Genomic DNA, 24,146 nt, shown 5'->3' on the forward strand with positions numbered 1-24,146 from the left:
AAGGAGAAAATGAATACACAAATGTATTGATGAGATGGAACAAAGTCAGTAAAATCAGAGCACTATTGGGAATTAAAGAAAGATTTCATGATTGGTAAGAGAGTAAACCATTTGTCATAGAAGACAGTGATTGATATAGGCCTTGGAAATGGGGAAAATTTTAACAGGGGAGGTCTATGAAAAGTAGAACAGAATGAAAATGTTGTTACCATTTAGGAAAAAAGCATGCTGTTGGATCCAAATAATGCATGGTTTTCCCACTTTTGACTATTGGAGGAGAATATGTTTGGGGGCCAGAGAAAGAAAAGCCATGAATGCAAAGCCTAAGACAGATTCTAAGAGAAGAAATGCAAAAGGTACTTAAATAGCTTAATGGCTTGAAATGATTGGAGTTAAGCTTCAAGAAGACTAATGAGGCTGAAATACTGCACAGGGTTATCTATTGAAGTCAATAATAAGGCACAATGTGGTAATAATTTCGAAGAATACGATAGAAGAACAATCTGCAGCCTTGATAAGTAATTTTATCTGGTGACAGTGAAAAGAGGAATATTTACGATTAAATCAAGGTTTCATGACTCTGAGTGATTAAGGAAATTTAGTGATTTTCTAAAAATTGGAATAGTGGAATAGTTCAAGGCCAGAACTAAGTTTAGCTTTGGACTTTCTAGCTTTGAGATATCTTTGCAACATTTAGATATCACCCAGCATCCCTATAGAAAGTAGATTGGGAATGCTATTTGCTTAAGGCATACTAAAATCCTTCATGAGGATAAGCAAGTTCCATGTGGCAAGATGTATATCAAAGCAAATAGAAATTCCTGGGGAAAGACTTGTTCTGTGGCTTGGGAAGAGGTGTTCCATACTTTCACGGAAGTTTTAATCAGAATAAAAGGAAATGGGTGACTATGACTATCTTACCTGGTACCCCTCATCCCCCCTGCTAAAAAAAAAAATTCAATGAGGTAGTATAACATGAAGGTGTTGCTGACAGAAAATATTTATGCAGAAAAGATTTGGTGATGGAAAAATGAAAAGAGACAGAGAAAGAGAAATAAATAGAGAAAAAAAAAAGATTATGAAGTGGTGGGGTCTCACTCTTTCCTGAGAAGAAGAAAATAATAGATTCAGTGGAATTAAACTTGAAGGCAATATAAAGGAATTAGTTTCTTGAGGCAAGTGAAGAAGTTTCAAGGTGACACAACAAATGTCTAGTAGGTGACCAACCTAACAGAAACACATATGAGAATTTCAAGCAGTACTGAAGGTTTAACTTCGATGAGAAAACAGGTATGCTTTTGTTAGAAAGATGACTTCTCTGAGACGGAGCTGGTTTGCAGAAGTTTTATAGTATTATTGTTCACTTATGAAAATGAAAAGTACCTCTGATTAAATGACATGGTGACTCTTTTACTTGCTCTAATTAGTGAGTTTTTGCGAGATTATGCCCATCTACAAAATAGAAAATGGCAGAATTAACAGTGAGAAAGACTCAAAATGAAGATTAACCCAGAAGGTCAGAAAGTCATAAGGAGGTGAACTTCTAAAGTAGTGAGAAATGATCCTCCTCAAATGACTGGCCATTACTTTCCTCATCAGGTAGCAAGCAACAAGTAACAGCTGTGTTGGGCTGCAAAAATAGAAAAGAGCCAAAGAATAGTACATGGTGATATTTATGATCAGATTCAATAGAAGTTAAGAAATCTGAGAACTGTTAATAAAAGTTTATCATCTTCAGAAAATGGAACTTTGGATTTTGAGATCTGGAAGGTGAGAAATTTTCCAGAGATAATAAGGCCTAAAGAAGACCCAAGCAGTTGTGGCAGGGGCAGACTAAGTGCAGAATTCTCAGGGAATTCAGAAAGCCAAGAAAAAATATATGTTTGTGTATATACACACATATACATATGCTCACATACATATACATATATAACATATGTATACACACATATATGTATATACAAACGTGTGTGTATATAATATATAATATGATGTGGCTTGAAAAAATTATTTGATCACAGAAGGATTTTCTATAATTAAATCTCACACAGTGACTGTCCATATGTAATCTCAAAAGCCTGCTGGAAGGAGGAAGTGTTCTTAAATTGTCCTCACTGAGTTTCTATGGAAATACCCAGTGTTATTATTAAATTATCTCAGGGCAATAGAAACAAATGCTATCACAAATGAAATTCCCTTTTCAATATTAGTCTTAAAAATGCTTCAATAAGCTGATCATCAATAAGATAATTGGGCATCCAAAGTTAAATGTGATACTGTTTATGCTATATGGATATTTAATTTGGGAATGTCTTCAGTCTCAAGCTAAGTAAAATGTCTTCTTCCATTTGCTACATAATATATGATTTAAGTTGCATAAATAATTGTATTTCATTAGATAAAAGAAAATTCCCCTGCATAAGTGTAAGACTGTTGTTATGATAATATAATCTAACCTGGTTTATTTGTCTGTATTTGTATCATTTCTCTTGTTTTCGATGAAGGAAAGATTTCCAAAAATTTCCATATTATCTAAATGCAGTTGTAAAATACACAACAAATATATGTGTGTGGGGGGGGGTGTGTGTAATTAACTCAATCTTCACATGCATGTATAAAGTCCACTGATAATTTATGAGATGATGAAATAATTCAGTGTGCTGTCTACAGGAACACCAAGAAGTGATTTTATTTTTATAGTCACTATATCTTCCTTGTCCACTGTCTCTTGGTCCTATCTGAAAATAATTTCTGAATTTTCTATTAAGAACAACATTGCCAAAATACCACAAGATAACAGAATCTAACATGGGTTTGTCTCAAGCCTATCTTGGTTTGACAACTTCTTTTTATAATCTCGACTAACTAATATTGGTGATTCAAATTTTGTCTTCTACAAATGGAATAATCTGGAGCAGTAACTCTAATCCAGCCACTGGGGAGGCTGAGGAAAGTAAAACACATAAGTTCAAGGCCAGCCTGGGCAACTTAGTGAGACCCTATCTCAAAATAAATTTAAAAAGGGGTAGGGAATGTAGCTCAATAGTAGAGGCCTCTGGATTCACTCTCTAGTACATAAAAAAAGATAAAACAAATTATAACAGAATTTATTTGTTTATTGCAGGATTATTTGAGAGGACGTACAAAGCTTAAAACAGTGCCTAATTTATGTGGATATACTTAATAGTTTTAACAATTATTGTTAAATTTAATAATTATTTAACAATGTTAATAATAACAATTATTAGACTGGGGTTGTGGCTCAGAGGAAGAGCACTCACCTAGCATGCGTGAGGCACTGGGTTCGATCCTCAGCACCACATAAAAATAAAATAAAGGTATTCTGTGCACCTACAACTAAAAAATAAATGTTGAAAAAATAATAACAATTATCAATATTTTATTTAAAAGTTTTAATTTTGTCTCATGATAAAAATACATATTTTTTAATATCCAGAGGGCTTATGATTCAACTGCAGGATAGTCTACATCAAATTTTATTACCATTAGAATTATGATGTTTTTATTCATTTTTCATAATCTCATGTTAGTACAGTCTGAATGTGTTCCCTCCAAAATTTGGAATTTTACAGTCTATGTGCTAGTGTGGTTGAATCAACTTTAAGAAGTGATTTGGCCATGAGAGGCTCCTCTCTTGTGAATGAGACTAAAGAACTTGATAAGAGTGGCAAGAGAAGCTATTCTGTCAATGCTATGTGAGGACACTGTGTTCCTCTCCTTTTAAGGACTTATCCAGGTACCATCTTGGAAGCAGAGAAGTCCTAACCAGACAAGTGAACCTGCTGGCACCTGTATTTTAAACTATGAGAGAAGAAATTTCAGTTTTTCATAAATTAGCAAATGTCGGGTATTTTGTTATAGCAACACAAACAAACGAACTAAAGATGCTTGCCACTTATTTACTTTCAACCGATAGTGTAGAATCATTTTGGAAAGGGTTGTAGAGTCAGAGTTTGAAACTTGATTTTATTACTTACTGTTGATTTTCACATAGTGTTAAATCTATCTAAAACTAAATAAGTTTTATGAAAATATCAGAAAAATGATGATATTCCTCATGGGGATATTTATAATAATTAACTGAGCTAGACTACGAATTGCTCAGTATTAGGCCTGTTATATATTTTTTCTTTTGTTTTTATTTTTTATTTGTTCTAATTAGTTATACAGACAATAGAATGCACTTTACTCAATTTCTCATTCTTTTGGTTGTACATGATGTAGAATCACACCAGTTGTGTAGTATATGTACATAGAATAATAATTTTTGATTCATTCTACTATCATTCCTAACCCCATACTACTTCTCCTCCCTTTACCTCCCCTCTACTTAATGAAAAGTAACTCTATTTTCCCTAGCCACACCTCTACCTTATTGTGAATTAGCATCCACATATCAGAGAAAACATTTGGCCTCTAGTTCGTGGTATTGGCTTATTTTTGCTTAGCATGATATTCTCCAGTTCCATCCATTTACAGGCAAATGGCATAATTCCATTCTTCTTTAAGGCTGAGTAATACTCCACTGTGTATATATACCACATTTTTTAATCCATTCATCTGTTGAAGGACACCTACATTGGTTCCATAGTTTAGACGTTTATTAATTATTTTATCCTTATAGCTTATTGAAAGTGAATATTTTATTTCTTTTATTATTTGTTCTTTTTAGATATACATGACAGTAGAACATATTTTGACATATCATACACACAAGGAGTACAACTTCCCATTTTTGTGGTTGTACATGATGTGAAGTTAGTGGTCATGTATTCATATATGCACACAGAAAAGTAATGTCTAATTCATTCTACTGTCTTTCCTACTCCCATTCCTATTCCCTTCATTCCCCTTTGTCTAATACTTCTATCCTCCTGACCCTTAATTATATTTCAGCATCCGCATATCAGAGGAAATTTTAGACCTTTAGGTTTTGGAGTTTGGCTTATTTTGAAAGTGAATATTTTATAACACAGTCCAATGGTCCCTAATCAACACACTTAAAAAAAAGTTAGCCTTTTTTATTTAAATTTCTTCATTTCCAATCCCAATGACACTGACATTTCAAGACCACTTTATCATCAGCCAGGCAATCACCTCCTACCACTGATGCAGTGTTTTCTTATCATGTGACTTCTTATTCCTGCTCAAAAATCCACTTTGGCCTCTAGATATAAATGTATGTTATTTATTTAGGCTATTTAATTTTCTTTTTAAAACCTTTGTGATGATCATTTTCATGTTAAGGGGAGAGATTATAAAGCAATCTCATCTACTGTGAGTCCATCCTCTCCTTCAGAATGATTTTCAAGACATTTAAGTGTTTCATGCAACCACTGTTTTACAGGTTTTTTGCTCTTTATTATTCCTCACCTTGAACTTTCGTTTCACTCTACTGCTAGAATTTCTTCATAGGAAAGCTCGATGTTTTACCATATTAAATTCTTGGTCCATGCATTTTGCTTATTTGAACTAATCTTCTTTTCTATCTCCTCTTAATACTCTTACCCCTTATTTAAGGCCTAGTCCATTTTTAATATCCTAATCAGAAATAACATCTCTGTCAACTCCATATTTCCACAACACTACAATTATAGTTGTTATAAAATGTATCAGATTTTGATTCTAATCTTCATTAATTGTGTACAAATTTTAATCAGAATCTTCTTACAAAATTTATGGTCACTTTTATTAATGTACTTGATCCTTAAGTAGTAGTACCTTCAACAGTGAATTTTATAATATGTACGGAGAGTAAATTCTCGGTTATTTAACTGATCAATAAAATGTAGCTCTTTACCTGAAAAAAATGAATTGAAAATTAAATTGATATCGTTTAACGTCACTATCACCAAAATTCATATGATAGATCTTTACTACAATTTCATGTTCTTGGTTTTTGTACAAACAAAGGGGAGGATGCTTTATTGAGAAATAACCTTTCTGGAATTTATTGTGACATATGATTTAAAAATAAATCATAGGTCTGAATGTCAACAAAGAGAATATTGCCAGAAATATTGCTTTAAATTTAAAATCCACACCCAGAATTTTATAGTGATCTGTACTTACTTTTTTTTTGGGGGGGGTGGTACCAAGGATCCAAGGATTGAACTCATGGGCACTTGATCACTGAGCACATCCCAAGCCCTATTTTGTATTTCATTTAGAGACAGGGTCTCACTGAGTTGCTTAGCACCTCACTTTTGCTGAGGCTGGCTTTGAACTTTCGATCCTCCTGTCTCAGCCTCCCAAGCTGCTGGAATTACATGTGTGGGCCACTGCACGGGGGTTCTATCCTTATAGTTCTTAATGACTTTGGGACACCTGGTATGAAGGGTTTCTTGAATGTTAGCTACACCCAAGTTCTAAGACAGTTCTGAACAGTTAAATGTGACTGTCAGCGTAATAAACATGTTGATAAGAAATTGAGAAAAAAAATAATGGATGTATCCATCAAAAAATACAGAAAATGTGATGTATGATTTCTTATTTAAAAAGCTTTTAAAATATACTTAAAAGAATGTACTGGCCACATGCAAATTAAAAATAAATTATAGATTTTTTTTCTAGTTAAAACCAGAAATTTTTCTTCCAAGTTACTAATAAATATTACAAATTTCAAAAGAAATTGGATAGGAAGGAAGGTAAAAACGTGTGTTTCTATAATTTCTATCATGTACTGGTATTATACATTCTACACTTCAATTCGTATGAGGAAATGACCTTAATGAGATAGTCAAAAGTCAAATTAGAGCCCAGTACGATTGTCTGGGGGGGTCTAACACCAGTCAGTGTCTAAGAAGGCTCATTGTTCCTGGAGGTGAACCATAAAGGACTTCCAAGAATGGCTCACAAGGGTTAGGTAGGGGGAAACTGGCCACTTCCCTTATGTCCCATCTTTAGGTTGAGATGAAAGCAGAATGAATTTGGTTGTGAAGTAAAGGCACCATAGTCTTAAAACATCTGAAGAAATCCACATGTACAACTGGCACTCAGCATATCCCATATGTATTTCCCTGCTTGTAGGCCCAGTCTAGCCTCCATACCGTCCTGGCCTGTGGCTGTGAAAAACATGTAAGTAATAAAATTCCCAAACCTTCTCCATTTAGTCCTCCAAGTCCTGTTTTGGGGATCAGTAAATAATATGGTGGATTTTTTTGTTGCCCTGGTGTTGAACTTAGTTATTTGTGAGATCTTGGGTATTAAATATTATTAATAAAGTAAAAGAAAATGCATGGTAAAGTGGAACTATCAGATTATGAAAGTATAATTCACATTTAAACTTTTTGTTACTTATTTTTAATGTACACTATATTACTAAATATCCATTTAATTTCCAATCCCTAATTAAAGAAGAGAAGGTTCTCTTTAGAATAGCCATGCATTTCCTTTTTCTCACCTTGTTTTATGCCCATGTTATTTATATTTTATAATGAGCTGGTTTTTTCCAAGCATTAGAGAAAGAAAAAAACAAAATGTTGACAGCCTGCTTCATAATTGTGTTTTTACTATGTTGCTTGTTGTAATCCTTTACCTTATTTTCAAATTTAATTGGTCTTCCTTCCCTACATATTATTAGGAAATAATCTCTAAAGTGACACGAATTGATAGATTTTAGAAATATTATCTGTAATTCACTTGAATAGAAATATTTTTAGAGATTGTTTTTAATAATATGACTTTTATCATCTGGAACATGACTTACTACCTTTTTTCTATGCCAATAGTTGTTTCATAATTTAGGTGTCATTAGTTGTCAGAGTTTTAAGAGAGAATTTTAAACATATTCATATATTAAATATGAAAATAAATATTATACTTTTCTCTCTCATTATATGTATGCTTTTAGCTCTATGAATGATTTTTTAAATGCATAAAAAATTAAATTAAATTTATTATCCAAAGTTTCTTCTACTGATTACACTATTCCCCAATATATATTTTCTTCTTATTCTATCAACATATCACTAGCATCATGAAATATATATATAATTGTTTAATTACAAAACCATACAAGATGAAAAATTAATAAAATAAAATTTTAATAATCTATTAATCTGGCAAGGCAGATAGAATCACAGTCATATAGCATACAGAATAGAAATGATGCACTCAATGAATACTATGAGTCAATAATAAATAAAGATTCTGTCCAAAAAGTACCTTGTAACATGACATATAAAAGGCAAAACTTACTTACTTATGGGCATATATACACATCATATATATATTTTGTATAAATGCATACACACACGGAACATTTTATGTGCATATATATGAAAAGTTCACACAAAATAATGGAAAGCAGATCATGCCTATTTAATCTACTAGGAATATTTGGAATACATACATATTTATATAAAATAGTCTTAAGAAAGTGTAAGTTTCTGCACAGAAAAACCTGAAATCTCTATCTAGTAAAAATTTGGGACATATCCTCCTAATAGTAATTATGTAAGGAAATTTAAATATGAATGAAGCGACATCATTGTGTTGCCTAATTTAAAGTTAAGGTTACATCCTAGGAATAAGGTCAGTAGTCGTGAAAGGAGACAGAGAACTTTTTTGAAGGAATACTAAAGAAAAAACAAGGCTCTGGGGGCTGAGGAAGGAGGATCAAAAGTTCAAAGCCAGCCTCAGCAAATTAGCTAGGCCCTAAGCAAATTAGCAAAAATTTGTCTCAAAATAAAAATATTTTAAAATAAAATAATGGGCCAGGGATGTTGCTTAGTAGTTAAGTGCCCCTGAGTTCAATCCCTGGTAACCCCTATATCCCCCAAAGAAGAAGGAAAAATAAAAACAGGATGCTTTTTGAAAGCATATGATAAAATTTGACGGTAAATGGAGACAACTGCAAGGAACACCAGACATTTGACTTAAGGAAAATGATATGGTAGTAGGTTAATAATAATGCTTTGTATTCTGGAGTAATTCCATGTACTCAATAAATGAATGGCTGGGAAACTTCCATATGCTAATCTTTTAACCAGAGTATAAAGCCTAAAGATTTGCTATTACACGCTTATCTTTTCCAACTGTGTTTAATAGAATACTGGAATTATAACAGACTGGTGATAAAAGAGTTCTATTTTTCAAATAAATTTAGAAAACCTTTGCATGATACATTCTCACTCAGAAATTCGTAGTATTAAACACTGAGAAGTCTGAAGTAAAGAAACATGTTTCCTTTCATAAATATGGAGTTCCCACACACTTTGCCCAATGGGCCTCTGTTTACTCATCCATCTTTTGAGGTAGGTAGAATAATGTCCCTGTGAATACACTGTGAAAATTCTGGACTAATCACTCATGTTTTACAAATTGTCAATAAAGATCTATTAATAGGAGGTGCATTACTTAGCAAGGAACATCAAAAAGAAGATATTTAAAGAGTTAAGAGCTTCCATGTCTTCCCAAATGTTTATTGAGAGCCCACATAGAGTACTATTAAATTCTGTTATAATTTGGTTTCCAAGCTATAGTTAAATACTAGAAAGAAAGTTCACCACATCAATAGACTTAAAGATAAGAACCATATGATCGTCTCGATAGATGCAGAAAAAGCATTCGACAAAGTACAGCATCCTTTTATGTTCAAAACACTAGAAAAACTGGGGATANACCACCATTTGACCCAGCTATCGCCCTTCTCGGTCTATTCCCTGAGGACCTTAAAAGAGCATACTATAGGGATACTGCCACATCAATGATCATGGCAGTACAATTCACAATAGCTAGACTTTGGAATCAACCCAGATGCCCTTCAATAGATGAAAGGATTAAAAAACTGTGGCATTTATACACAATGGAGTATTATGCAGCACTAAAAAATGACAAAATCATGGATTTTGCAGGGAAATGAATGGCATTAGAGCAGATTATGCTAAGTGAAGCTAGCCAATCCTTAAAAAACAAATGCCAAATGTCTTCTTTGATATAAAGAGAGCAACTAAGATCAGAACAGGGAAGAAGAGCATGAGGAAAAGATTAACATTAAACAGAGATGAGTGGGGGGAGAGAAAGGGAGAGAGAAGGGAAACTATGGAAATGGAAGGAGACCCTCATTGTTACACAAAGTTACATATAAGAGTTTGTGAGGGGAAAGGGGAAAAAAAAAAAAACAAGGGAGAGAATTAAAACAACAGCAGATGGGGTAGAGAGGGAAGATGAGAGGGAAGGGGAGGGGGGATAGTAGGGGATAGGAAAGGTAGCAGAATACAACAGTCACTAATATGGTATTATGTAAAAATGTGGATGTGTAACCGATGTGATTCTGCAACTTGTATTTGGGGTAAAAAATGGGAGTTCATAACCCACTTGAATCAAATGTATGGAAGATGATATGTCATGAGCTGTGTAATGTTTTGAACAACCAATAAAAATAAATAAATAAATAAATAAAAACAAAGGACTGAATGATGCTAGAAATTTGATCTGACTTATGAATGTTAATTCTTATTGTCAGTAAAAAAAATAGGAGAAGGAGTTAATACTGAGCATGCTTTTAGGCTTTTGGTTTTTGCATGAGATATTTGTCAATTATTATAAGGATGATTTAACTCTTTAAAGGAGGATCAACTCTTGCCTTCAACAGAATCACGTTTCTGAACTTTTAATTTCTTTTCTTTTTTCTTCTTCCTCTTTTTTTTTTTTTCCTGGAGATGGAGCCTGGGTCTTTCACATGCTAAACTCTCATTCTCACATTGCACTATATCCCCAGCCTCATTTCTGGACTTTTAAATTAAAGGTAGGACTTTAAGGTATGGTAATTTCACAAGGTAGTACTCAAGATAAGGTCTTGTCAAGAATTCCATCCGGGGTTCTATGGCAATTATCTTTCATTTCCACCTTTACTATGGCACTAAGCATAAGGGATTATAATATTTTAGCAGATACTGAGATAATGACATCACAACAACCCTAAAAATAGACAAGTTCTTTTGTTACTTTTAGTTAAATGATTTTAAAAATGACATAATGTGAATTTTATGCAGAACTAAGGTAGTTGACCAGAACAGAAGTATAGTCTTCTCATTCTTAATCATGCTACTTTAAGAAGTGAAGATGCAATCTACATTTATTTTATTATGTATCCTCAGTAGGAAAATCCTAATAATCTTCATTATTATATCTACATTAATTTATAATATTATTTCTTAAATAATTTATTTTTTTTTTGGTACCTGCGGTGGAACCCAGGGGTACTTAATCACTGAATTATACCTCTAGCCCTTTTTTTTTTATTTTGAGATGGGATCTTGATAAGTTGAGGAGGCTGGCCTCAAACTTATGATCCTCTGGTTTCAGCCTCCCAAGCCACCAAGATTACAGTCATGTGCCACCACTCCCAGCTAAATGATTTTCTTTGTTTGTTTGTTTATTTTCATAATTGAGTTCATTTACTAGGATATATTTTTCATTTGGCCCACAGGTACATTATGTTATTCTGAGGAGACAGGTTAAATTAAATGAATTTAATTTAACTATATTATTAATTAAATTAAATTAAATCATTCTTATAATAACTGAAAAATATCTCATGTAAAAACCAAAAGCTTAAAAGCATGCTCAGGATTCACTCCCTCTCCTATTTTTTTTTACTGACAATAAGAACTAACATGCATAAATCAGATCAAATTTCTAGCAGCAGTCAGTACATTCATTCCAGTATTTAACTATAGGTTGGAAACCAAATTATAACGAAATTCAATGGTACTACATATGGGCTCTCAATAAACATTTCATGCAGAAATGCAATGGGTCAGATCTCAGCTAAATCTTTAAAAATGTCCCCACAACTTCCTTGAGGTGACCATAGATTTTCATCCATCTAACCCTGCATTTGTTTTTACTAAACATGTAATCTAGAATCCTTTGTTTATATGATAAGTTCTATTACAGATACTGGCTCATTTGGAAAATATTTAACATGAGTTTACTTTTTCCTACATTTTATCTTTCATTTTATTTTATTATACTTCCAAGTGGCACCAATTGTAAGGTTTGTCGATTGTTTATAAAATATCACTGCAGGTGTCAACGGGTAATGGAGCCCTTCTTGTGGGAACTACCTCCTTTGGTGGACTCCAACTGCTTTCATCAATGAAACACAGGAACTGCCATGTCCTTACTTGGTTCTAACCTGTTTACCATAAATGCTTCAAGCAAACATCACTAACTTAAACCCAAGCCAGGTCAATAAGAGGCATTTACTAATGTTTCTTGAATTAAATATAAACTAATAATAGTAGACAGTTAAGTAGTCTCTTTGTGTACAGAACTGGGAACCAACTGTGATCCCACTTTAAGTTGTATAGAGAAAGACTGCTTGTAGTGAGAGAGAACCCTGTACTCAGGAAATAATAACTCATCTGTACTCTCAGTGCATCATCTGGTTACCACTATTCTACTTTCTTTCTCTGTAAATTTTATTGCTCTACATACTACAGATAAACACAGACAATATTTTTTTGCTTCATGTATGACTTATTTCCATTACCATAATCTTCAAAGTTCATTTAAGTTGTAGTATGTGTCAGAATTTCCTTCCTGTTTAAGGCTAAATCATATTGCATAGTACGTATGTATCACATTTTGTGTATCTGTTTATCCAGCAATAAACACTTGAGTTTCCTTCCCCTTTTGCTCCCGTAAATAATGTTTCTAGGAACATGGGTGTACAAACATCTCCTTGAAATTATGCTTTCAATTCTTTGGGGTATATGCCCCAAATCAGATTTTCTGTGCATATGTCAATTTTATATTGAGTAATCTCATACTGTTTCTCATGAGCGCTGGACCATTTTAAGTCTCCATAAGCAATGCACAAGAATTTCAGTTTCTCCATATTCTGATTAACACTTATTATTATTTTTTAAATAATAATTATCCTAATGTGCATGAAGTAAAATAACTTACTTTTTGGGTAGTAGATTTGAAGGGCCACGCTGCTGTAAAGAAGAAATGTTTATATTTTAAATCTCTTGTTCACTGGCTTTTCCCTTAAAGCTCTTGCCAACTTAAATGGCTCAAGAAAAGAGACTGAATCTAAGGAGCTGGCAGAGAACATAGAAGTAGACGAAGAAGCAAAACTCTCTGTAGCTTTATGATTCTGGTAAATCAAACATTAAATTCTAAGACTATTGAAGCATTCAAAAATTGCAGGAATAAGATGCCAGAGAAAAGGGAAGTGAGGAAAACAATCTTGGACTCCATACAGGATTTTTCACAAATCATTTGCTAACTATTAGGTTACCTAGGAAGAAGTTTAGAAGCTGAACTATAAATATCTGAGAATTTCATGGAAACTTTCAGAAGTTGCATTATGCTGGAGAACAAAAATCAGATTTTAGAACTTGGAAGGGTAAGGAGACCTTGTACATATGTTCATCTGAGAACTGTACAGGGTTTTATTATAGAGAGGGGATGCACCGGAGTTAGCAGAGGCTTACAATATCTGAATCCTAAAGTCAAGTGATCTTCCACCTTGGCTTTACTGAGAAATGAGCACAGAAAAGTCTTCTCTATATAAAGACAACATTGTCAAGAACATCTATAATTTGTCAGAAATGTCAACCCCAGGAAGAATGAATACCAAAAGGGGGAAAAAACGATGCAAACAGGCAACAGGTGACCTAGCTGTTTGAAGGGTCAGAGAGTGATCCAGATTAATCATGATTCAGATATTTAATAAAATATGGAGCAGAATAGAAAATATCATTGAAGAACTGCAATCAACAGAAGAAAATAAAGTGAAAAATCTCATAAATGAACAATTCAGCAATTAATACTGAGAACTCGACAAATGAGTCTAATAAGAGATTGGGAACAGCAATAGAAAGAGCCAAAGAAATGAGTAAGAGTTCATTGGCAAATACACAGATTGAAACCAAGGCACCAATTGAATGAAAAATATTGAAATGAGCAGAATAGATATATGCAGCATAAGGAAAAGATCTGAGCTTCTTTAATTAAAGAATAAAGAATGATGCATTTATCAAACAGATACCCAATAAAAGACTCAGGAAACCCTACAAAACTAAAACTGGGGCAGGGGGGTGGGGAGGAAAGGCTACCGTAGGTGGAATTAATAAAAATTAAAAAGGAAGAGAGAATCTTCAAATTGGCAACAGAAATATAGATAGATACAAAGTGCCAGCAAGATTGGCAGTTAACTTGTCCACTTATTCAAATAAATTATAAAAATTAGAATACTAATAAATAACATCTTAAAAACCTGAAATAAAGTGGCTTACAAGCTAAATTTCACAACAAATGAAAGCAAAGTCCTAGCCAATGACAGGGAAAGAATAAAAGAGGGAATGAATATTTTGGAAAAGAAGAAATAAAATTTTTGATCTGTTGATGACAAGATTGTAAATGCAGAGGATTTAAGTAATTCACAGATAAATTATTTTAGCTCATATAATGACTTTAACCTAAATTGGTAGGTGAAATTTTCAATTGGTTTTTAGATATAAGAATAACTGTAAGTGACAATAAAATCAAAATAAGACACCAGTGCAAACCAATCAGAATCACTAAATCTATAAGCAAAAGTTGAAATGCTTAATAGAAAATGAGAAGCAATTTTAATTTATACATTGCTGGCATGTGTAGAATATGGTAAGACTAGCTTTTGTCTATCATAGCTTTTGTCTAGATATACACACTGGCAAAATAAAATAAAAGCATAAATAGAAGTACACATGTGTATACAATGTATCCAGAATCTGTAAAAAAAAAATCCCTATACTACAGTAACAGGCATCACATAGAAAAATGGGCAACTATACTGCACTGGAACTTCATAGAATACCAAAATCAACATAAACTTATGGAAAGGTTCTAACCAGCCATCTGGAATATGGCAATTAAAGCAGGCATTACTATACAGTCACTAGAGTTGGAAAACTTAAAAAGATGGCAGTACCTAGAGTTGGTGAGGACAAATTATCTAGAATCCTCATATACTGCTGGCCAGAATATATGTGAAAGTATATTTGTGTGTTGGTTCATCTACTCAGGATGCTAAATTCTAGAATACACATAGACACACTAATTAGGTAGGGGGGAAAGTGACCTTCCAGTTCTTTTCCTAAGATCCTATGGCTCACGGATTGGCTTCTAAGAGTCAAATAAAACAATATTAGTATTCCTCAAATAATGACATGTATTCTTCAAGTGATAGATGTCATTGTACATCTATTATGATTCATACCAATAATATGTACAAAACAGAGTGAGCCCTTATGTGAACTATGAACTTTACTCAATGAATTATATAACAATATTGGCCCATCAAGTGTAAAAAAATGAACCACACTTATAAAAGATGTTAATAATAGGGGAAATGGGTTGGAGAAATGACCATGTAAGATGTCTCTGTACTTTCTGCTTACTTTTTTGTAAACCTAACAGTACTCAAAAATAAAGTCTATTATAAATTTTAAAATTCCACTACAATATTTTAATATCCTTATGACTAAAATATTACATTTAAAGGAATTTTTAATAAATTTTTAATTTAAATTTGTCTTCTTCAGGTAAAAAAGAACATGTATTCTTTTACTTTGAGTTGGGTAATTTAATAGAATTCTAAGAAAATGGTGAAACAGAACTATTTATAAAACGAGAATTAGAATATTAGAGAGATTGGCTAGTTGAGTAGTCAGTGTTTCAAACCTTTGAATTATATAATTCATTCTATAAGAAATATTTTTAAATATGCATGTCAAATGCATATAAGAAATCTGTTACTCATCTCAGTACAAAATATAACATTATACTGGAAGTTGCAGAAGTAAAACAAAAATAAAACTTTAGCTACATTAGATGATAAAATTAATATGAGTTGACAATAGAATAAGATGAAAACATGTTAACATGTTTAGTAATCGTTGTGGTTAATGGCCTAGACAAAACAATATTTTATCCTCCTTTGCAATATACACAAATTGTGTATGTGTGTGTGTTTCTCTGTATATGGGTGCATATGACTTTTTCATACTATTAATAGAATTGAGGTTATTTCCTCTTTTCTCTCTTATACACACTATATTTAAGACAATAACTTTTGATCAAATCTTTGTGAATAAGTCTTCTTTCAGTTTCTTTACTTTTTCTTAATAAAGTGCTTATCCTAACACCTGCTAAAGAAAACTAATGCATCTGTCCCTAATCCATCATAGAGAATATTAGCCTTAGTTACTTGCCTAAGGCTATAATTTCCTATTAAAATTCCAGCTGAGAGAAATTATATGATTTTAAAGAGCACAGTGAAAGAAGAAAACTAGCCATTTTTTCTTAAAGTCTACATTCTAGCACTTGATAGAGCCTGGCAGCAGAATGGCTCCATATTGAGATAATACAAACGTAGCCTCTGGCAGAATTATTGTGCTGAAGTGAACTTCAAGGCAGCATCTTCAGCTTTTACTGAGAATTCCTACAATAACCAGCTACAGGAATTTTACTTCTTAAAGTTTCATAAAACTTATGTTGAATACATTTTCTATTACATCATTTGTTGTTCTCCATATGTGAGAATTTTTCTCAATAACTTCATGGTAGGAAAAAAATCTTAGTGTTCCTTAGAAAACTGGCATGCTTTTTCTCTTCTTATAATATTTTAGTTATTTCATTTTCCTCCTCTTTTAGTTTGCCACATTTAGGTTTTATATTTAGTCATAAAAATTATCATGGTTGTCACATTTAATTTTTTTCTCCCACACATTTTATTTTTGACTTTGTTGATCCAAGGACAGATACTTTATAAAATAAGCCATTATGGATTATTTTATAATAGAAAATGAATGTACACATACACAGTCTTGTGCCACTTAATGAGGATACATTCTGGAAAAGGCACTGTGAGGCAGTTGCATCATTGAATGAACAACATAAAGTGCATTTACGCAAACAGATGATCTAAGGTCACTTGAGAATGCTATCTTGCAGGACCCACTGTTGTATATTTAGTCCATCATTGACCAGTTGGTTATTTTGTGGTGCATAACTGTATATGCCTCAGGATTAAGTGAAGTAATATTTCCAAATTTGTAGAGTAGTTTTAAAATAAATGTTGTTTAAAATAAATGTTGTCATGTTTGAAATTCACTTTGGGGCACAGGGAGAGAAACTCAATGAGCTAGATCTTTATCATTTAGTGTTGCTGAAACTTAGGACATATTTTTTTTAATCAAATTTCTTAGAAAAAACAAAAATAAACAAAATAAAATCTCAACAACTTGGTTGAAAGAAGATACTTTTTACAAAATTAAATAACTCTCATTGCATTTTACTATTATTTTTAAACACATGGTCATACTATAAATTTGAAAGAATCACGAAAGCACAGCTTAATGATATATTGTGTTGAAGAACAATTCTTTAATCTCTACCCAGATATAGAAATAGATCATCATCAACACTCCAGGATTCTTTGTAGATCCCTTGAACGTCAAAACCTCACTAGTGGCACCAAAGGTCACCACAAATGTGACTCTCATATAGAATATTTTTTGTTTTACATTTTTACTTTATAAAAATCTCATCTCAAAATATAGTAGTCATCTGTCTCTGAACCTTAGAGTCATATAGTATAAATCATTTTGTGTCAGTCTTCTTTAGTCAATAATGTGCTTCTAAGACTTAGCCACACGGCTGCAAGAAGTTCAGATTCAATAATATGAAAATATATTCCATTGTATAAGTAACCCATGATTTATTTATCCATCCTACTTCTGATTGATCTTTGAGCTGCTTTTAGAATTGAGCTATTAAGAATAACACTTCTATAAGTAATATAGAATATTTCTAACAAAACAAAAGTAAACTTCCATAGACATACAGTTAGAAATGCATAGTTACTAAAAATAATTCCTTACCAATCAACAAGTATTTGTGTAGTCAATTATCAGACACCAGTTACCTTCCCTTCTATACCCTTCTAAGCCGGGTCAAGGACTAGAACAAGTCAACACCTAGAAACTACCTGTTTATTCTTTTGCATTTTCCCTCTCCCCTCACTATTGACCAAACATAACCACAATTTTTATTTTTATAGTAATTTGAGACTTTATAACCCTCTATACCAAACTGATCATTTAATTCCATAGATTGTGCTCCATAGATCTGTGAAAATAATCCTTTCTGTCATAGTCTACATTGTGTGTTGTTTTGAGGAATAAACTTCCACCAAGGCTTAATGACATATTTATCCTCCACTTTGCGTCCAGAACTCATCTGTTCAGTTTCAAAAGGAAATTTTATCATGGTACACTATTCTAAAATCATTCAGTGGCTCTTCATAAGTCAAATTATGAAGGTCAAGATCATTAATATTATGTTTAGGACTGGTAATAATGTTTTCTGCATTCTTCTTGAACCAGCTTTTCACCTCTATTCCTTATCAAACACTGGTTGAGTGAGATGTCATTCTGGAAAGTGTATAAACAACCTATCAGTCTCCACCAATTTTCTTTCACTGTGTGTAGATTTTTATACCTATAATTATAGAAAATAGAATACTATTCATCTATGAAAGTACACAAAATATATGTATCTAGTTAATAAAAATTCCAAAAAGTAAGTAGATATGTGTAACTACCACTAATTATACTGTACTTTAGGTATATATTTTCATTTCTGTCTACTCCAAAGACTGAAATAGTTTTGAGGTACAGACATTATATCTCACATCATTTCATTCCCAATGTTAAACCAATATCTTAACTGAAACTGAAACTGAGCTCAGTTTTATTTCAGCATATATTTGCTAAATGAATGAATGGTCAATAAATATAAGACTTGGCATATTCTCTCAAGGAGCTCACAAAGAGTTGGTGAGATAAAACTAACACAAATGAAAATTCAAAAAATGATGTGGTACAAAGAGAATATAAGCTTCTACACTCTCAAGAGACACTTTCAGCTTTTACAAAGATTAAAATATCAAATTTTCTCAACCAAGTTCATGAAATACAAACACCAATTTCTAAACTCTTATAAGCTCTTCATTAGATATTTTTTAAAAACTACTACAGAGCTTTAAGGACTTCTATGCAGATGTAGAAAGCTATACACTAAGAAAATTTGACTATATTTATGTAAGAAGTTCATTTTTACCATCCTAGGGAAATATAGAAAACTTAGATTCATGTCCCAAACCAATAGTAAATATCAAAGATTTTATTTTTAATTTTAAGAAAAATTCATTTTCTATAGAAACAACATTGTAAATCATGGATAGTTTCCAGATTATCTCACTTATCTCTGTTTTTATATTTAACATATGAATATGTTGTCTATCATACAAAACCAATAAGTACCTTAGTCAATATGCATAGCCATATCCTAATGGAAAAATCTATTCACATTATTAACATGGGTTGCCTGTAAACACTTTGCTAGATTTAGCAGAGGGAGATAGCAGTTTTCTCCATTTTTCTCCTTCCTCCTTTCCAATAATCTATGAGATGAAACTTTAAAAATATCTCATTATGTACCATCATACTATATGGAATTGAAAATGTGTGCTTTAATGGGTTAACTAAGTGCAGCATCAACCCATACTTTCCCTCTAAAATGTGCTCCCCTTTTATCTTATATGGTTGTGGCTTGGAAAAAAACCACCCACAAGGGGATGAGATTCTTCTTACACTTTGTTTTGCATCAAAATATGATTTTTGAGACTAGTTTTTACCATGAAACAAAAGTGTAGATTTAGAATTTTTGAGAAGCACACCTCTCCCGTACAACTACAAATAAGAGACTCTGAAATCTTAAGAGGGTGATGGAATAAGAATGTGAAAAACTCTGGTATTCCTGATTTACTATTTGAAGAAAAGCCATTTATTAAACAAGAATATATCTATTGTGTGTCTAAATGAGTGAGAAATAAACTTTGCTATGTTAAAACTTGAAATTGCAAGGCTTAATTTTTAAAGTAACTTCTATTTCTCTAATACACCTCTTATGCCTCAAAATGTATCTTCTGCAATACAATAATAGTCCAATTAGATATGCCATGAAAAAGCTCTATAACCAAATAAATTGGAAATTATATATCACATTTAGAGACATACTATCTCATATTTAGAGACACATAATCCCACATACAATATGCACGATTATTAAAAGCTCTGCAGAGTTGTAAAGCTTCAAAAATTTTTAAACTATGCTTAATCTAGCAATTCCCAAACTTATTGGTGAATTACATCATTTATGGCAAAAGAATTATTAATGTCCTTTATCATCATTCTTAAGCAGAAAACATTTTGGAAACTATTTCCTAAGCCAAATCATTGATAATAGCTACCATGAATTAGGAAAGAATTTTAAATAGAACATTGGAATGATTATTGGGGTAAGGTTTCAGGGCTAAAAAAGGAAAATTAGGGGTCATTGACTTGTTTATGAAAGAAAAAGAGTCTCTGAAAGGAATAGGAGATCACTAGGTCATTTTCCTTAAAAAAATTTGATCTGGAAGAAATGAATGCATTTTAAAACCAAGAGAACCTTGATGATCCTCTAAAGTGAAAAGACAGAAGCAGTTTGCACAACACATATTTATATGTACAGATAGCTAAAAGGGCAAATAAGATATTTCTTCATGTTTATTCATTTATCATAACTATACAACACTATGTCCTGGGTAATAGAAATATATTTTTGTTGGCTACACTCAGGCCTTTCTAAAGAACATTCTCTTGTCCCTAGCAGGACAGTCCTGCAGAGAACATGGCAAAGCTAGTTCCCTTTATTTCCCAATTATATTTGATTGATAGGGATCCACCTCAGAGCATGAGGGCCAGCCAAGCCCAAGCTTAATTATGGCACCAGAAATATAAAGTAAAATAGAGAACTGGGGAGGAAAGTGCCAGGACAGACAAGTGTCTGTGGGGTGGGGGCGGAAACATTGTGGATCAGGTGTAAGATGAAAAGAGAGAGAAGTGTGGCAGCCCCTGGGCATAACTGTTTCTTGAAATTAAGAGGTTCTTGGTGAAGGTCCTACTTCATATCTCAATGAATCAGTGTCTTGGAATTTTAGCTAACTTTTTTACTGTTCTGACTAAAGGACCCCATGACATCAACTGTTTATTTGGGGGCTCACAGTCAGAAGTCCAGGTCCACACTTAGCAGGCTCCATTACTTGGGGCTCAAGGTGAGGCAGGATACCATGGTGGAAGAGCGAGGCAGAGAAAAGCAGCTCACAATGTAGTAATCAAGAAGCAGACACAGAGATTCCACTGGCCAGATATAAATATATACCCCAAAGCCATGCCTCAATTCCCATCTCCTCCAGCCACACCCTACCACTTCAGTTAATCCCATCAGGGATTAATTCACTGAATAGGCTAAGGCTATAACCCAATCATTTCTCCTCCAAACCTTCTTACATTGTCTCACACATGAGTTTTCTAAACCATAAAAATTGGCCTTTAGTAAAGAGTGGGAAAAATTTTTCTGAACTGTGTACTTTAAAGAGAAATTTTCTTCTTAATGACAAATTTAAAATGTAGTGAGTTTTTATTAAATTTATAAGTATTTGAATTATCATAAGTGTATATTAGTCATGGTGATATTTGAATTCTGCTTATTTTCAATAATGTATTAGTATTAAGCCCCAAAATGTCACCTTTCCCCTCTGACACTAAGATCAACCCTTGTTACTAAGTGTATCCACCTAATCAGAGCACTTTTGTTTTATCATAATGAATAATCTAGCAATATAATGAAAAAAATGAGGTACTGACCCCTTATCTAAGAAGCTAGCAATCTGAGTAGAACATAAAACCAATATATATGAAGTATTTGTAAAACTATTTTATAAAAGAAACATTGAAGTAGAGAATGATGAAGTTAAATAATTATCTCGTTAGTCACAAGAGACCAAATGCATATTAACATTTTTTTCTTTAACTCTTTTGAAGTGAATTTTGTAAATTGGTTTCTCGGGGTTTTATTTTATTTTAGAAATTTTTTTTTTTAAATCTGTGAATCTTTAAGAATTCTTTTTCAAAATGTAGCTATCTTAGGATCACTAGAAAATTTTATATATTTTACCTATTCTCATTAAACTCACTAGAGCAACTAAAAAATAATTATCTTTTTTCAGTTATGACCAACATAACATAAGGAATAGTTTGCAGTGCATTGTTTTATATTAAGTTTAATTTATTCCTTAATGAAAATGAAAATACAAAGTTGGAAATAATCATAAATAAATTGTTATGGTGAAATTGAGTTGAATAAAATAATGAAATCAAAGCAATTTTCTGTAGACAGACCTGTTTTTAAAATATAGTTTTTGGTCTGTCATTGTCTAAAATTCATTAGCTTCAAAGAAAAAAAACACAGCTATTTGAAATCTTGCTAGAGAACATCATGATCATCAAATTTCAAAACAAGGACTAGAACTGATAAGATTTATCACATTAAAGTGATATGATTTCTGTGAAGCTCTCTATAACATTGAGGTAGATGTGTCAATGGAGAAAATGCATCAAAAACAAGACAAAATTAAAAAGAGAATTCTGCCAAATGTATGGAAAGAAAATGCAGGATGAGCAATAATGTAATTTGTTTTTTTTTTTCAACTTGTTCTAAGTAGTTATACATGACAGCAGAATACATTTGATCCATTGTACCCAAATGGAGCACAATTTTTCATTTTTCCAGTTGTACACAATATAGAGTCGCACCATATGTGCAGTCATACATGTACCTAGGGTAATGACGTCAGTCCATCTCATTCCACCATCTTTCCTGTCCCCATGCTAACCCCCTTTCCCTCCTTCCCCTTTGTTTCTTCATTCTTTCCACAACTCCCCACCCCATTATTGATCATCATCCACTTATTAGAGAGAACATTTGGCCTTTGGTTTGGGGGATTGGCCTACTTTGCTTAGCATGCTATTCTCCAACTCTATCCATTTACCTGTAAATGCCATGATTTTATTCTCTTTTAATGCTAAGAAATATTCTATTGGGTATATATACCACAGTCTCTTTATCCACTCCCCTATTGAAGGGCACCTAAATCAGATGTTCTCATAGCGTTCCACAGTTTAGCTATTGTGAAAGAGCTGCTATGAACATTGATGTGACTTTGATAATGCAATTTCCATTAAGCACTAATATTCAGATTGGTGATTGGGCAATGGGTGGGGGCCTCAAGGTGGAAATGGTGTGCATGTGGAGGAGGTGGGAGCAAGCAGAATTCCTGGAGGTAAAAACGAAAGCAAGATGCCTCTAACAATTTGGTGAAATAGTCTTTAAAAGTGTGCGTACTCTATGATTTCTCCCTTCTATTCATTTTTTGTCGTTTATACCTAAGGAAAATATCAGTGACACTGAAATATGCCAGAGGAAAAATTATCAAAATATCATCATTTTCTTTTGTAATATTAGAAAGAGGGTGAGGAGACTTCTAACCTTCTGCTACAAAGTGGTAAGTAATTAAATCCATCCCCCTCCACCTCATAGAATAATCACTTAGATTTTCTGGGTAACTACATAAGAGCAAAATTAAGACATTGCTTACCTTGAAAGAAAGGTAAATGTAAGTGCTAAAATAAAGAGGGAAGCTGATGCAGAACAATGAATTTAGGAACTCAGGCTGAATTGGTTTTAGGGGATGAGGGGATGAATAGTAGACTCAATCATTGGCCCTGTGGTGAACTGCTACAATAAAATGCCAGCCCCAAGACAGCATACATCTTCTGGGAAATAGAACTGAGAACCCTAAGTCATGCTGCAGATAGGGAAATCTTTTATAAGCAAAAGTGAACAAATATATGAAATCACAACTCTCTGTGGGAGGGCACATGAAAATCTGTCTCTGCCTGAGTCTCCCCCGTGTTCATATTATAGGTTCCACATCTGTGAGTCAACCAAACAGAGATGGAAATTACTAGGGTCAGGGGAGAAGCATATGTCTGTACTGAACATGTACAGACTTGCATTTTTTTCTGGAGGAAATTATTCCATAAATTGTACAATATATCAGAGTTCTTATAGTGTTTACATTACATTAGGTATTATAAGTAATTTAGAGATGATTTAATGTATATGGGAGGATGTCTTTAGCTTAGGTGCGAATGCTATGCCATTATATATGA

The 24,146-nt window shown here is 32.8% G+C and overlaps 1 protein-coding gene across 1 annotated transcript in view; it reads right to left on the reverse strand.

The window, feature by feature from the left end:
- Positions 1-24,146, reverse strand: part of Sgcz (sarcoglycan zeta) — a 1,015,926-nt gene that overhangs the window by 200,197 nt on the left and 791,583 nt on the right. The gene's annotated exons all lie outside the window — the stretch shown is intronic.

This window comes from Marmota marmota, unplaced genomic scaffold (assembly GCF_001458135.2).
Source record: "Marmota marmota marmota unplaced genomic scaffold, marMar, whole genome shotgun sequence".
NCBI classification, from domain to species: domain Eukaryota; kingdom Metazoa; phylum Chordata; class Mammalia; order Rodentia; family Sciuridae; genus Marmota; species Marmota marmota.